Raw genomic sequence first — 17,201 nt, 5'->3', positions numbered from 1 at the left:
CGATGTTGTGCCTGGATACCATGGAACGCACCTTCCCCCGTAGGTCGTTCCATCGCTTCCTGATGTCTTCCCGATTTCTGGGGTGCTGTCCCACAGCGTTGACCCTGTCGACAATCCTCTGCCATAGCTCCGTCCTCCGGGCAATGCTGGTGTATTGGATCTGTGTGCCGAACAGCTGGGGCTCTACCCGAACGATTTCCTCCACCATGACCCTGAGTTCTTCGTCTGAGAAGCGGGGGTGTCTTTGGGGTGCCATGGGGTGGTGTGTATGATGTGTGGGGTGGAGTATGTGTAGTTAAGTGTGTTGAGTGTGGTGGTGTGTGTTGTTTTGTGTGTGGATATTGTGTGGGTGATGGTGTTGAGTGGCTGTGGCTGCTAGTTTGTGGATGGTGGTGTCTCGCTCTGGCCTTCTTTCTGAATTTTTGGTCGTAGGGGTTTGTGGGTGATGTGGGTGTGTGTTTTATATTGTATTGTGTGTTTGGGAGTGGTGTGTGTATGTGTATCAGGTGTGTGGAATTCAATTCGGCCAATGTGGCTGAGTTTTGTTCGTTTGTGTGTATTCTGACCGCGGCGGTGTGTCCCGCCAATGGAAAACCGCGTTTGAAAGACCGCCGCGTGGATTCGTGGGTCGTAATGGCATGGGCGTATTTCTGTTGGCGTGACGGTGGAGGTTTTGTCACCTCCACTTTTCCGCCGACCGCTGGTCTGGCGGTCTGTTGTGGCTGTCGGATTTTCGGAGGTTTGGCTGCTGCGGGTCAGAATGACCGTGGCGGGTTTCCGCGACCGCGGCGGGATTATGGAGGATTTCTGACCGGCGGTAGGCGCCTTTTACCGCCGAGGTCAGAATGACCACCAGAGTGTGCTGCAATGCAATGGCAGTGGTGGGTATGAACGCACGGCATAGAATAACATTGTACAACTAGGCGTCGGCAGAACTCACAGTTGTGCCCTCTGAGAAATTCCACGGCATTGCATGAAAACTCTGTGAGACACAGAGAAGTTCCGTGAACAGGCAGAAATAGGAACATCGCACTACTCACTCTGATTTTAAGAGCCAGGAGCATGTTTTGTGCAGAAAGATCTGTGGGAATTGGCCTGCGCACCATGCCAGAGGGCACTACTGCTCAAATAGATTTTTCTGCTGCTCAAGAAGATTTTCTACTCAAGCAGCATCTTCCTCACTGTCAACGGGTCTGTCCTCCCGCTTGCTGTGAGAAATATCTCACTGGGTTCTCCCAAGGTGCCTGAAAATCACACTAAGGAACGCCAATTATCACTCACCAATTTACCATTGGTGAGCCGCAATGAGAAAAAGATTAAGCACGTGGTGATTGGCAGAATTTGGCCAGACCTCTGCATTACAAGCGTAATGCGGAGTGGCTAAAATTCTGCCAACTTTGCTGGTGGAGCAGAATTTCTCACCCACTCCTAAAAACAAAAAATATAATTTACTTTATTTCTCCACTTTCACATCTTTAACCAGACTTTTTCATTGTCAGACAACTGAGAAAATATGTCACCAAGATGTTCCATTTAGGAAGATTTGCCATATCTCGTTTTAGAGTTTATCCACTGGAAAAAAGAACACTAAGTAAGATCCAATTTCTCATTTGTAAAAACAAATCTATTCTGTAAATTATGCTTGAAATTGCAAATTAACATGGGATTTTCAACTATGAAAAATAGATTATCTGAGGGCCTAATTTTGAGTCTTGCGGTGATGGTTGGACTGCTGCAGCTGTGGGTGTCTGACTACCATATTACAACTGTGACAGGCATACCCACGAGGGTCCCTGTCGTGAGAAGTCTGGTAGAATGTCATGGCCCCGGGGCAGTACATGAGGCCACAGGGCGGCCCCTGATCTGTCCATGCCCCATGGTATGGGCAGTTCAGGCCCCCCCCCCCTGCCCAGCACTGTCGGAATGCGCACTTTCTGCTTTGGAGACAGTGCGCATTCTGAGGGTGTTATCTGCTATGATATTGGCCTTGGCTCCCTTAAGGAAGCTGAGAACATTATCATAGCACCGTTCCTGCTGGGCAGCCAGGCAGGAACCACATACTAAAATGTTCCTACCGGTCAGCCCAGTGGGAACACTGTAATATGCTTGTGGGGGATGTCACCACCATGGTGGTGGTATCCTTTGCCTGAGTTTGGCTTTCCCGAGGTGGGACCGCCAAACTCCTAATAAGGCCCTAAGTCTTTATCTTGTGAGCGGAGTCTGTCAGAAATCTAGAATATAACAACAATTAATGAACCAGACCATAGACTGTGCCAAAGCAAATGCTTGTTACTTTGCCTCTTCTTCAGAAACAAATGCGCTGGGCATGCCATTTGCAATATGAGTTTTAAGTGTGTGCAAAGTGTAATTGATAGGGGAGATCAGAATTTTTATTACTGTGAAACGCTTACATTTCAGAAATTTGTTTTACGTGGAACTCATAACATTCCAAGAATTTTTGCATGTGATTTTTTTTATTTTTTTATTAGTGGGGAGCTATTAGAATTAGTGGGGAATTAGTTGAAAAGCACAGCGTGCCTTGTGGGGGGCATTTTCTCCTTTTGTCAGTCTCTTAGCTGGTCCCACTTGATGTTTGAAAGCACAATATACTCTTACATTAAATTTTCAAACAAGAGTTTACAAAATATTTTCACACAATTTCATGTAATGTTTGCAAATGTTTGTGAAAAGATAATTTTGCACATTATGTTCTATATGCTGTGCGGTCGTAGCATACAGGATTGATCATGACATAATTGTTATTATTATTATTACTAGGACAGCTGTTTAGTGGGGGAAACCAGCATTGTGAAGAAATATTTTATATTTTTTTTTCCGGGATTTGTTTGCACTTTGTGTGTCAGTGATGAAGGAATTCAGAATTTCTCAAGTATTTGAATATACAGAGACCTAAAACCATTGTACAAATCCTTCTTTGACTGGACTGCAGATCTTCAGTTCCTTAAGAAAAAAATAACATTTCTGGCCACGGGAGGCGGGGCATCCAGGACCCCTCTACCAGGTTCTTGGTGGGTAGGGTATTCCTACTCTGCACCCATATACATTTTTTACTTATTTTCAGAACAGGAGACTGGTTCCCGGAGTCCTAAAACTGCTGCCATCACTTCTTTCCTGCTGTAGCCAGAGCCAATCAGATCTCATCTCTAGATCTGTCAACTCAACAGATCCTCTGCAGCGTGATGTATACATACATTTTTAACATGATTTATACATACATTTTTAACTTTAATTTCTCAAAAGCTATTAAATTAATTTACACCAAATCACAATAAGCATGCTTTCTTGACCAAGTTCTAGCTTAATTCTATTCAACCATTTTAGCTGTGTCTAACTTTCCTATGGAAGGTTACATGCAGAAAGTGCATTTTAGGACCCCTTATTTTTCTCGGCCCTCTGCTTGATGGATCACCCTGAAGCATTTCAGGAAGAAGAGAAAGTGAATGCACTTGTATTTTTAAATGTTTTGAGATTATTCATCATATGGTGCCAAAGTCATTAGCAAACCAAACATTTCTACTATGTTTTCCTATTTTTCTATGGAGGATGAGAAAAAGGGGGAGGGGCCTAAAAAAAAGTGTGTTTCCAATTATAATTCCAATAGGGATTTTGAACACGACTACAGCCCGAACTGCTGGACGAAATGACACCAAATTTGGCTGATAGGAAGGTATTGGTTCAGAAAGAAGCCTTTTTGTTATTTGGTGGAAATCCGTTAAGCAGTTTTTGAAATATTATAAGAAAACCAAATTTGAATATCTGGAAGCCGCAAAGGCTTCACAAATACTTCTGATCTCATGTAGATCGGATTGGCTGCCAACACTTTAACCATGAAATGTTGGCTGCCATTTTGAGACTCGGCTACAGCAGCCTACGGTAACTATAACTCGCACCCCCACCATGCCCAGTTTTCTCTTCAATAATTTGTCTGCTAATGTTTCATTGATATTTTCAATGAAGTTATACAGGTTGTCATGAGTGCTGTAATATCTGGGGTAATTAGCAGTTCATTGCAAGGACATGAATTACATTTACCTTAGGTCCCAAGTTATAGTTACTTGAAATAACTCTAAGTATAACTGCTGAATTTCTCTGGTTTTGTGTGAGCAAATTCAGAACCTAACTATAACATACCTGTAACCTTTGTTTTTTTAAGTGAACTTCTAAGGTTTTTTTAAATCTATTTCCTAACTATAACATCCCTGTAACCTTTGTTTTTTCAGTGACTTTTTATCTTTTTTCAACGTAAAGTAATTTTCATTACTATATTTTAATCTAACCACCGAAGCCAGGCCCTGCAGCCAACCCATATATAACCATCCAACCCTGCACTGTGCACGGTCAAAGGGGCTGGCCACAGTGGCCAACCTCCCTAACCACCCAACCCCATGTTGTGCACAGCCTTCGGCCATGCGCAGTTGTCTCTCTTGGTGTGAGAGGGTGTCTGGGTGTGACAGTGGCTGTGAGAGTATCTGTCTAGGTGTGAAAGTGGGTGTGAGAGGCTTTACATGGGTGTAAGAGTGCCTGATTGTGCTCCAGTAGATGAAACATGCACTCATCTCCATAAAGGATTTCAGATTCTGTTTCAGTATGGAATTGCAAAGTAAACACATTTGCTTTGCTTTCTCCAAGCCCAGGAGTTAGGATCATTTGTCCCTTCCAGAAGTGGAGCTTCAGCTGAGCCACCTGCTGCATTTAGATTTGTAAGTGCTTCCTGTTGAGATTTAATTTCTGTGAAAAGAGAATCATGGCCAGAACAGAAGATCACCTGGTCATTTATCTAGCAAGAGTCCAGTTTGCACAAAATGTCTATCCAACTTGAGTACTTTCTACAGGTTAGTTAGCAAGTACTACCTTGCTGGGTGAATGGTCGGTGTAGGGTGAGGGGGAATGTGGCCCACCTCCCCCAGCCAATTTCAGCCCCAGGAACCCCATCCTCAAGTTCCCACTACAATTCAATGGGAGAGGCAGAGTGGCCTCCCCTTCCCTGGCCGATCTCCGCTCCGGGGACCCTATCCCTTGGGACCTGGCCTCCATTAATTGGAGGATGGAGGCCCCACAGCCCACCTCCCCTGGCTGATTTTGGCCCTGGGGACCCCATCTCACGGGCCAGGCCTTATCAAATATATTTTTTCCTTGGAGGGAAACAGACGAAACCCCTGCTTCCAGCAAGCGAGAGCTGTTTGACAGCTCTCGCTTGAAGGAACCAGAGTGTTTGCTGTAACTTGGCAGGAGCTATCAAAGATCCCACCAGGTCAAAGCAAACAGTTATGTCCTGGGGGTGGGCACCCCAGGATATAGCAGGAGCCAGGCCAGGAAGGAGTGGTGGTCCCCAAGGCCATTATTAGCTTCTTGAGGAGGGCTGCACGGCCCCCCTCCAACATTTGAATTATCCTTCGGTGGTCCGTGGAGCTGGCTCTGCAATGGACCCCCTCAATTATTTCAACCTAGTCGTGGGGAGTGGTGGTCCCCGTGGCTGTGAAGGCCATGTGCCCCCTTTTTTTAAACAATTGCTGCGGTGTGGTGGCAGTCCCCCTCCACTATAAGTAAGGCATTTTGCCCCGAAGAGGTGGTGGTCCCTGGGTTGTGGGGGTCACATGCCCCCTGCACACTATTGAACTAAAGCCCTTTGGAGGTGGTGGTCACTGGGGCTGCGGGGGGGTCTGCAGAAGCCTTCCTACTATAAGTATGGAATTTGTCCCCAGGAAGGTGGTGGTCCCAGGGGTGCAGACACCCGAATACTATTAAATTAAAGTCTCAGGAAAGTAGCAGTCCCCGGGGCATAGATAGGCCCAGGACGTGGGACCCACGTGCCTCCTCCTTTATTTTTTACATGAGCCTCGAACCAGGCTCACTCAGGGCCTTTATTAAAAAAAACAAGCAAAGTCACAAAGACAGTGCACTCCCGATCTTGAAAGTATTGAAGACACTTATTCGGACAGCAAGAACAAGCACGCCCAAAGCCTTTATCAAAGTTGTTGAAGTTCAGCCATTTTAAAGTGTGAACATTCCATTTTAATGTGCAAACGTTATGTACTAAACATAAAAGCAAGATGCAATGTAGTGAATAGGGTCAAAGTTAGACATGACCATCATCTTACAGTTGGATAAAATGAAAGCTTAACCTGTGAAAGTTATAACAGCACAATGTATCTCCTTATAGTAGCAATGTACAAAATAATATATACATAGATAAATGAAAATATAAGGAACAATGCCAAAGAGGTACTCATACAAGGCAAATCAAATGGAAGCTGACAAAAAACAAGGGGTCAAGCTCAAAATACAGCTGACTCCAGCATGCCAGAGACAATCAATAATGCCAATTCTCAATATGATAATAATTGCCAGAGCCAAACAATACACATATCAGTCTCTGCCCCAATGGACATGTAAATAGTGGCAGCCGGAACAAATAAATAATCTGCATATTCACATTCAAGATTGTATTGGACAGGAAGACAGCAATACATGTATGATACACATATCCAGCCCCTGAGGGTAAGCAATAGGAAAGACAATGCTATATTCACCATGTTCCACAAATGTCCAAATATGATGATTCATGAAGTTCCACAACCACCACTTTCTATAATAAAACATTAAATGAAATATTACTAAAACAGCAAGCAAAAACAAAAAGCATTTGGCAATATGAGGCAATTCAATCACCCCAAGTGGGTCCCAAGTTCTTCATCAGAATTAAGCCCTATGGGAATTTTGGTCTCAGATTAATGATATACTTGGATTTCATATGCCTCAAGGTGAGCTCTCTATGAGATTCTTAGCTTTGGCTCCCTCTCAGTCAATTACAAAATATCTAAATAACCTGTCATCACTTTTATGTCTTTCTTGAAAATGATGAGCTGCTGGTAAGTGTGTAATAGCATGTATATGTTCCAATACTCTGTTTTTTGGCAGGATGAATCATGCCCCCCCACACAAAATAATTAACACGGACATACTAATACATATATAGCACAATCTGATTTACATGTGAGGAATTTATTTATTTTGACTATTGATTTATAGTAAGGGACTGTATAACTGGTTACATTAGCACTATTTGTGTATGTATTACTGCTACTGCAAAAAAACATAACATTGATGCCAATATTGTGTTTATTCATAATCAACTCCGTTTTCATGAGCCTATTCTCAAGGGCACAGTTTCTCCTACATGTAGAGCTAGGGATAGGAAAGATCAGCTTGGATAAACTATGATCAGATCAGATAGCAAAATATACCAATGTCTTTTCAGATGTTTTTAGACTTCCGTGAAGTGAAGACTATGGCCCTCATTCCGATGAGCCGCGGTCAGAAAAGGGGATCCGGCGTTTTCCCACCGGATTTCCCCTGGCTGGGCTGAACCTCCATCAGCGCCGCCATGGGGATTCCGACCCCCTTCCCGCCAGCCTGTTTCTGGCGGTTTTGGCTGCCAGGAACAGGAGGGCGGGAACGGGTGTCGTGGGGCCCCTGGGGGCCCCTGCACTGCCCATGCCACTGGCATGGGCAGTGCAGGGGCCCCCTAACAGGGCCCCAGCATGATTTTCACTGTCTGCTTAGCAGACAGTGAAAATCGCGACGGGTGCAACTGCACCCGTCGCACCCCTGCAACACCGCCGGCTCCATTCGGAGCCGGCTTCAGTGTTGCAGGCCCTTTCCCGCTGGGCCGGCGGGCGCTCCCTTGGCGGGCGCCCGCCGGACCAGCGGGAAAGTCAGAATGGCCTCCGCGGTCATTTCACCGCAGAGCGGGCAAGTGGCGGCGTAAGTTTGGCGGGCGGCAACCGCCGCCCGCCAAACTTGGAATGACCCCCTATATGTAGTTATAAACCTCAAAATGGCATCAGGTTCTTTTTTGCTCTGTTGAGGATTTATTGGATGACATCTGTCTTTTGGACAAAACTTTCCTTTTGGCTAGTTCAGGCCGTAGGTAATGTAGCCTCTTTTCCTAAAACTTAGAAGTGTGGTTTTCTGCTCTGCCTCAGATTTCTCTATTGTGCTGCAATTCCATTTTAAATGTAATATTTCCCAATAAGGGATACTTATATTTAATATCTAGAGGTGATTGCTAGCTAGAACCAGCTGTAGATTTCTTTTAAAAGAGATATGTCATCTCGTTATCTATAATATGTGTTAATACAACTCAAAATCAGTCATTTCTATAATTAAAGTACTAGTAAACTTCAAGTCCTAGTCATTGTCATTTAGGATATCTATAAACTCCTCTTTTGTTTTGACATCCTCTCCCAGATCAGAAAAAGATCATTAATATATCTGATGCAGGAGACTATATGGGAATTATACCTAAATATATTGTGTGCCTAGACAACTGTTTCTCCCACCAGCACATCACCAGATTGGTATAGCTGGAGGTGAAGCCTGTGTCCATTGCAGACCTTTGTTTCTGTAAGTAGAGGTTATTTTCAAACATGAAAAAGCTATTATGTAGGTAAAACAAAATCATCTTAATCATCATTTCCGTGTGCATAGTGTAAGGCTTGATTTTGTGCTTAAAAAGTATTTACATGCCTTTATGACCATGTCATGCTCAATGCTAGTATAAAGAGCACATACATCTGTAGTGACCAAGGGGCATATTGTTTGATCCTGTGGTGGAGAATGATGTGTAGGTGGCACCTACCCCTTCCACTTCTGCCTGAAGTGGGAGAACTAAATGCTCCTACCTGACTCTGTTCAAGTTAAATACCAATTATTCATGTGTTTTGCTTAGTGCATTCATAACCAGTTTCATGTAATTTGGGAATTCCTTTTGCTAATTGTTTCTGTTCTATTTTTTTCTCTGCAGCTTTGTGGAACTCTTGTGTATTAAGTATAGTAGTACACACCCTATTGGTCTTCCATCCCTAAGCTTTTTAATAGTATGAGCGGTACACAGCTGACATGTCTGTTTCCTTTCTGATTACTTGATAGGTTGTAGTGACACCGATTTGGCCATGGAGCCTTGATAAAGGTGTACCATTCATTTGTATATCTCTACTACAGACAGCATGAATTCTCTATTGTCAAATACCTACTGACTGCAATACAAAGCACATAGAATGAGCTTTGGGACAGCTCTTTAGTCATAATAGAGCATTTACTGTTGCCTACCTTAGTTCACTGCTCCTTATTTAAAGGCTTTCCTCTGTTGTCCCACTGATTGTGCAAACCTCCTTCACCACCATTTTGATTATCTGACTTGTATTCTTCCTTTGCTGACATGATAACTTTAGGGGACTATTTTTCATTTCTCTTTAGCATTTTATCACTCCTGCACCTTATTCAATGGATTGTATTCTTGTTTTTGTTCCGCCCATGTTGCTGAGCCACTTTACTATCATTTTGATTGGCTACCTTGTATCTTTCCTCTCATGATGTTATAATCTCTTTTGTGTTGTTTCTGCCGCTTTTTTTATTTATTACCTATTTTTTAGCTATTTGTTTGCGACAGTCTGACAGCTGCACACTGATTCTGGACCACTTGCCATTGGGCTTTTACTTTCGAGCAATCACCTCTCTCTGATCCCACTCAATGTGCCATTCATTTTACCCTGGCCATGCCTACCATGCATCAATTTAATCCCAGCCTCTGTGCAATCAACTCTCCCACCTGCTACTCTGTACCTTTTTTAAAACATTTTTGCAAATGCCCGGCTCCAACACAATGCTTCTTGACTGCTTACTTATTTTAGTTTCTGCAGCATCTTGAAAAAGTGTTATTTTTATTGGCAGTTCCAAAATGACCACCAGCCATCTTGGAATGGTATATTAAAATAAACAAAAAAACATCCAAAATGGCCTCTGGTTTGTCTCTATGTGTGTGCATACATGGGCGTGGACAGGTAACCATTTCGGACTGGTTTTCTTCACGATAAAGCCCATCCCAGAAAGGATACCCATTCTTGCACATACCTCTTTACATATGGGCAGCTAGTATGGAATGATTTTTATTAGAAACGTATAGAAAAGTGGCCAATTATGCTTGTGCTTGTTGTTTATTTAAATTAACATTATGCAATGCATAGTTGCACTGTTAAAGCCAATAGTTCTACACCTTGTTATAAAATGACCAACTGGCTTTATCAGTGCTTGTTTTCCACAAGATATATCTGAGTTGTGGAGGCAACGGTCATCATTACAATTCAATTATGCCTTAAGGTGCCCTTATTGCCCTGAAGTGCCCTGATCTTACCTGATCGCAGAAGTCAATCTGGTTAGTTCTTGGTTGCACAATATGTGTGTCTGCATTGCTGTAGAATGTGGAGGCATGTTATTTGTCTGCTTTTTGCAGCATAGGAGACTAAGGGCCTGATTCTAACTTTGGAGGATGGTGTTAAACCGTCCCAAAAGTGGCGGATATACCACCTACCGTATTACGAGTCCATTATATCCTATGGAACTCGTAATACGGTAGGTGGTATATCCGCCACTTTTGGGACGGTTTAACACCGTCCTCCAAAGTTAGAATCAGGCCCTAAATGCTTCCTGACTTCTCTACTCCATTTCATTTGTTTTATATATTGCGGACTGGGTGGCCCCTGGGATGAAGGAAAATCATTAGGACAGATAATGACTCTACAGTTCTGGAGCGGTCTCAAACCTATGCCTCTTCTTGGAACAGCAACAACTCCAAGCTCCTGTGATTTCCGGGGTCATTCATATCTCCTGATTAGTCCACACATCATACAGATGTCTAATCACCACATGGTGCTGTGTTCTTTTGAACCTACACCTTGTTTTTTTCAAAATCTACCTTCCCCAGTTAGAGAGCTGGAGCTTTATCGTGTGCCTGACAGTCTTCTTTCTAGTTTGTGTATGTGTGCAACACTCTTCAAATTCCCTCAGATCAGCAGATGTCTTACTTACTTTTTAGTAAACTTTTCCAAGAAGAAACACAACACTGCCCCTTGAGCTGGGGAGTCCTTTATTTTTAAACTGGGAAGAGCTCAGGCAAATATGTGTGATCGTTCTCTGAGTAAGTGTAAATCTTGTACGAGGCTCGAGCAGATGCTCACGACGTTGATCCTGAGGCAGGGGCTGCAGCATTTTCATGGTTAGGTGGAAAAGTTCATCCTTCATGAATTAAGTTGTAGGGCCTCCCTTCCACTAGTGGGACACTCCCGGGATTTTATCGAGTCTGTAGCGATATGTGTCATAATCTGTAAACTGCTTGACAATTTACGTAAGTGCTAATTCGAGCAAACTCCAATCATGCTTTCCACCAATCTAACTTTAACCCCTTCTGCGCCGTGGACGTAATGGTTACGTCCAACGGCACAGTGCTCACGCATTCACGCGCTGACCTCATCAGAGGCCACTTCCCCTTCCAGCGCGATCAGAGGAGAAATGCAAAGAATTTCTTTTCCGATCATGTGATGGGGACCCTGAGAGGCTTCAAAGGGAAGGAAAGGAATTTCCTTCCCTTTGAAGTCTCTCAGAGCATTTCAAAAGCCGGATCATAAAGGGATCCAGCTTTTGAAATGCCCACTAGACACTAGGAATGTATTTATTCGAGGCCTTTTCTGCCCCCCCGGGGGCAGATCGGCCTATTGTTGTTAGGCCAATCTGCCCCCAGGGGGGGCAAAAAGCACTAGGCGCCAGGGATCATTTCTTTGGGTTTTTTTGTGTGTTTTTTTTTGTTTTTTTAGATTTGGGGAGCGACCCCTTAGGCAAGGGTCCTCCCTAGAGGGCAAATCATATTTAGGCCATTTTTGCCCCCCTTTGGGGCAGATCGGCCTATTTTTATGGGGCCAGTCTGCCAGAAACCACTAGACACCAGGGAGTTTTTTTTATGGCAAATTCACGGAAGGGGAGCGACCCTTTAGGCAAGGGTCTCTCCCCGAGGGGACACATTTATTTTATGCCATTTCTGCCCCTCTTGGGGGCAGATCGGTCTATTGTCATTAGGACGATCTGCCCCGGGGGGGGGCAGAAACCTCTAGGCACCAAGGATAATTGTTTTTTGTTTTTGTTTTGTTTTTTAGAGGTGGGGAGTGACCCCTTAGGCAAGGGTCGCTCCCCTGGGGGGCAAATTGTATTTAGACCATTTCTGCCCCACGGGAACAGATCGGCCCATTGTTATTAGGCCGATCTGCCCCCGGGGTGGGACAGAAACCTCTAGGCGCCAAGGATAATTTGTTTTTGTTTGTTTTTTAGAGGTGGGGAGTGACCCCTTAGGCAGACTTGAGGGAACGCTGGGTGGAAGGAAAGTTGTGGATCCTCTCTGATTCCAGAACTTCCTGTCACCGAAATGAGAGGAAAATGTGTTTTTGGCCAAATTTTGAGTTTTGCAAAGGATTCTGGGTAACAGAACCTGGTCAGAGCCCCACACGTCACCCCATCTTGAATTCACCTAGGTGTCTAGAAAATGTGATGTGTCCACGTTGAGTTTTGGGGCATTTCCTTTCGCGGGGGTTAGGCCTACCCACGCAAGTGAGATACCATTTTTATCCGAAGACTTGGAGGAACACAGAATATCAAAACAAGTGTTATTTCCCCTTGTCTTTCTCTACATTTTTTCCTTCCGAATTTAAGACTGTGTGTAAAAAAGACGTCTATTTGAGAAATGCCCTGTAATTCACATGCTAGTATGGGCACCCCAGAATTCAGAGATGTGCAAATAACCACTGCTTCTCAACACCTTATCTTGTGGCCATTTTGGAAATACAAAGGTTTTCTTGGTACCTATTTTTCCCTTTTTATATTTCAGCAAATGAATTGCTGTATACCCGGTATAGAATGAAAACCCATTGCAAGGTGCAGCTCATTTATTGGCTCTGGGTACCTAGGGTTCTTGATGAACCTACAAGCCCTATATATCCCCGCAACCAGAAGAGTCTAGCTGACGTAACGGTATATTGCTTTAAAAAATCTGACATCGCAGGAAAAAGTTACATAGTAAAACGTGGAGAAAAATGGCTGTTTTTTTCACCTCCATTTCAATATTCTTTTCTTTCAGCTGTTATTTTCTGTAGGAAACACTTATAGGATCTACACAAATGACCCCTTGATGTACTAAGAATTTTGTCTACTTTTCAGAAATGTTTAGCTTTTTGGGATCCAGCATTGGTTTCTTACCTATTTTGGTCACCAACTGGAAGGAGGCTGAAAGAACAAAAAATAGTAAAAATGGGGTATGTCCCAGTAAAATGTCAAAATTGTGTTGAAAAATTGGGTTTTCTGATTCAAGCCTGCCTGTTCCTGAAAGCTGGGAAGATGGTGATTTTTCCACCGCAAACCGTTTGTTGATGCCGTTTTCAGGGAAAAAAGCAAAAGCCTTCTTCTGCAGCCCTTTTTTCCTATTTTTTTTTAAAAACAACAAAATTGTCGCTGTATTTTGGCTAATTTCTTGGTATTCTTCAGGAGAACCCACAAAGTCTGGGTACCTCCGGAATTCCTAGGATGTTGGAAAAAAAGGACACAAATTTGGCATGGGTAGTTTAAGTGAACAAAAAGTTATAAGGGCCTAAGCGCGAACAGCCCCAAATAGCCAAAAAAAAGGCTCGACACAGGAGGGGAAAAGGCCTGGCAGCACAGGGGTTAACTGTTTTTTAAGGCTGCTCTTCCGGCTCTATTTTATGGCTTTAATTATTAACTCCCTGTCTTCTCTACACTGACCCAATTTCAATTTCTACATTCCCTTTTGTTCCCCTACTCTTGTATTTAAATATACTCAAGACCTACACCCTTATTCTTATTCAGTCGACTTAATGCATCCATCTGTAACTTTCATTCCATTATATTTGTAGTTAGTTACTCCAATATTCACCATACACACAGTCCTATTTTGAAATCGCTATCTCCTTTGACTGTCTGCTTTGCTTCTAGTCTGAACTCTGTTTGTCCTTAACTGAAAAACAACATTGTGACACCTCTTTGCCTTTACTAGTTTTCTTGTTTTTCCTCAATTTTAAATATTTCTGCTAACACGTTTTCCCATTATATTACTATTCACCCCTGCCGTCAATAAAAGCCAAGTTAAATGATACTGACTTCCTTAGGAGGTGTAAGGTAAAGGGAGCTCCCCACCTTACTCTATAAGTTATTATTTCACGTAGATGTTCTTTTTGTCTGTGCTCAGTTTTGTTTTTTCCTCACATTTTTTCTTGAGAATGGAATGCACTAGTGGTGCTGGCTGCACAATGCCATGCACAGCCAGTTTATGTGGCTTTACATGGTCTTATAGATATGAAGTAAGGCAACGCAGCGAAAGTCACTGCCTTGCCTTACTTTGCATCAGGGAGACGTTTCCATGGGTGTTGCGTGGATGTGCCCATGCAATAACCATGGATTTTGACCCATTCACAGATTTACAAAGTTTCCTAAACCTGGGAATGCATCAAAAGCCTATGCCTCCCCAGGGGTGGCGTAAAAGTGATGCAAATAGGAGAAACATCTTTATTTCTCTTTCCATGTGTGCTTAGCACTCATAAAAGGATGAAATCGCTTCCATTGATTTTTATTGTGCAGGAAGATGTCCCTTTCTGCACAAAAACAATAATCTCTACAACGCAGATACCCTTGCACCATGGTGCAAGAGTGCCTGCATTGACACCTGGTAGCAATTTGTGCACCAGTGCAGGGTAAGAGGACAGAATTGTGAGGTATCTCGAAGATATGATGCATTTCTGCCCTTTCCCGGGGGCACAGGATGGAGCACAGCAAGGCACTTGCTGCTCTGGCCTGTGCCACGGGCGTTGTAAATATGGCTCTCAGTATTTTGCAAAATACCCACCTTCAAAACGAGTGTATTTGTCTGTGTGTTTTTGTTTGAGGGAATATTTTAAAACTTTAGATGAAATTGAACAGACATCGTACTATACCCAACTGAAAGTACCCGTACCCAACCATTTATTAAAAAATACATTTATCTGGGGAGGTCTAAGACCCCCAAAACCTTCCCTGAAACTGCACCCCTGACAATGATACTCCACTGTGAGGGACGTGGCTGGCAAAGCTCGGGACAAGGGCAGGCCTGGCCGAGCCCACCAGCATCAGGGAGAGGTAAGTCAGGGCCACCCCCTTGGCCCTGCGTTAGAGGACCTGCTGATTACTTGAACCAAAGCTCATTTTTGGTCTCATTAAGCTGCTTTCAAAGCTGTCATTACTGATTTACTGACATATGGTACACTTGTTTTAATTTTTCTTGCTTGTTAAATATCTGAGGCTGCCTGCTGCCTAGAGGGGTTGTTCATATTAAAATGGTCACATGGAAAGCTACTGAGAATTATGTTGAAATGCTTGCTTCAAATCTACTTAACATAATTTGGAGAGTTGTTCCTTGAAAGACATGTATGTTCTTATTGAAGAGGTAAACTCAATACTTAACACAGAGAGAATGTTTTCTAATAACTTTCCTGCAAAGTAACCGAAGCTTGCTAATCTATTTGAAAAGGTAGCTGTGCGTTTAAGGTGTACTCTGCCGTGTCTAGTTTTCACAAGGCCACCAATGCCCCTAAGGAACAATCCATTCAGCATGGAAAAGATAATTCTGAGTTTAGCCCCCCATAATACTTTTGGAGCCAACAATTACTTGTTATAACAGATTTGCTGGCCTACATGACCCTGGCCCTTCAGTACTGCCTGTGGGTGAAAAAAACAAAGTAAAAGTTGTGATGAACAATCTAGGAAAAGATATATCCTTAACTAATAAGGCACTACCTCATATCATATCTGTAGGAAATGGTTCTTTCTGCATGGTTTCCCCTGCCATTGGTGCTTCTGACCTCCTGTTTTTAATCCAGTGCTGAATTTTGTTTTTACTGGCTTTAGGACTCTGGGCACTTTATCACTGTTGACCAGTAATAACGTGCAAGGGCTCTCTGTCTAAATGGTATTGTTAAATGCTTTATCCATGATGAGCATATCTCATTAACCAGTAAGTCCCTAGCAACATACATACTATGTGCACAGGACCTGTAAATCAAATGCTTCTAGTGGGCCTATAGCACTGATTGTGCCACACACATGGGTAGCCCTGTAAACATGTTTCAGACCTGCCACTGCACTGTCTGTGTGTGCAGTTTTAAAGTGCCAATTCTACCTGGCAATGGCACCCACTTGCCAGGCCCAAACCTTCCCTTTTACTGCATGTAAGTCACTCCTAAGGTAGCCCCAAGGCAGCCCCATGGGCAGGGTGCAGTGTATTTAAAAGGTAAAACATGTACTGGTGTGTTTTACATGTCCTGGTAGCAATATACTACTAAATTCGGTTTTGACTATTGCAAGTATTATCTCTCCTATAGAGTCATATGGGGTTTGCCTTGAAATAACTTTCAAGTGTAATTTTCCATTGAGAGCCGATAGAGATTTGGAGTTTAGGGTCTCTGAACTCACAATTTAAAAATACATCTTTTTTGTTGAAGTTGGATTTTAAATTGTACATTTGAAAATACCTCTTTTAGAAAGTGGGCATTTTCTTGTTTAACCATTCTGTGCCTCTGCCTGGCTGTGGAATGCATGCCTGGGTCAGGATGACAGTTGGGCTAGTTGTGAATTCACTCTAGGCGGTCACACAAAGGGAGTGGAGGTGTGTCTTGCATATCCTGATGGGTCTTCCTCGGCTAGAGTGGTAGGAGGAGCTGGCACTTTCACCTGAATAGGTTTGTGTCTGTCCTTACACAAAGCATTCTCCAGCCCCCTGGGGTGTGTCTGGGGCCAGAGCAGCAAAGGCAGGGTCCTGTGCACTACCAAGACTTTCCTTTGAAGTTTGCCTACTTCAAAGGCAGAAATGAGTATAAGTATTGGGCCTCTGAGATCACAACTTTAGCACACTTCTGTACTGAGGACATTCTGCCAGGAAAACGAGTTGGATCCTGTAGGAGGTACTGCCAGTCTGCCTGTTGCTTTATTGTGCTGGCCTGCTGTTTGCTGCTTGGATTGAAAGGACTGGATCTTGATTGCTACCTTCTGCTTTCTAAGGTTCTCCAAGGGCTTGAACTGAGCTTGCCTTCTGTCAGAAGTCCCAGGGACATCAAAGACATCATCTGTCAGTGCCTGAACTCTTTTGCAGAGAGTCCTGACTTGCCAAGTGGTGGCAAAGCCAGTCCCTGGGCCCTTGGAAGTGGAAAATGGTGTCCTGAGGAAGAAAATATATGCATCAGATCGGCATGGGTGAAAAACGATGCATTGACTGGCTTGCGGCAGAAGAATCAACGCAGTACCTGCCTTGCAGTGGAAGG

The sequence above is a fragment of the Pleurodeles waltl genome, chromosome 3_1, assembly GCF_031143425.1.
Source record: "Pleurodeles waltl isolate 20211129_DDA chromosome 3_1, aPleWal1.hap1.20221129, whole genome shotgun sequence".
Classification (NCBI taxonomy): domain Eukaryota; kingdom Metazoa; phylum Chordata; class Amphibia; order Caudata; family Salamandridae; genus Pleurodeles; species Pleurodeles waltl.
This window is presented reverse-complemented; position numbering follows the sequence as displayed.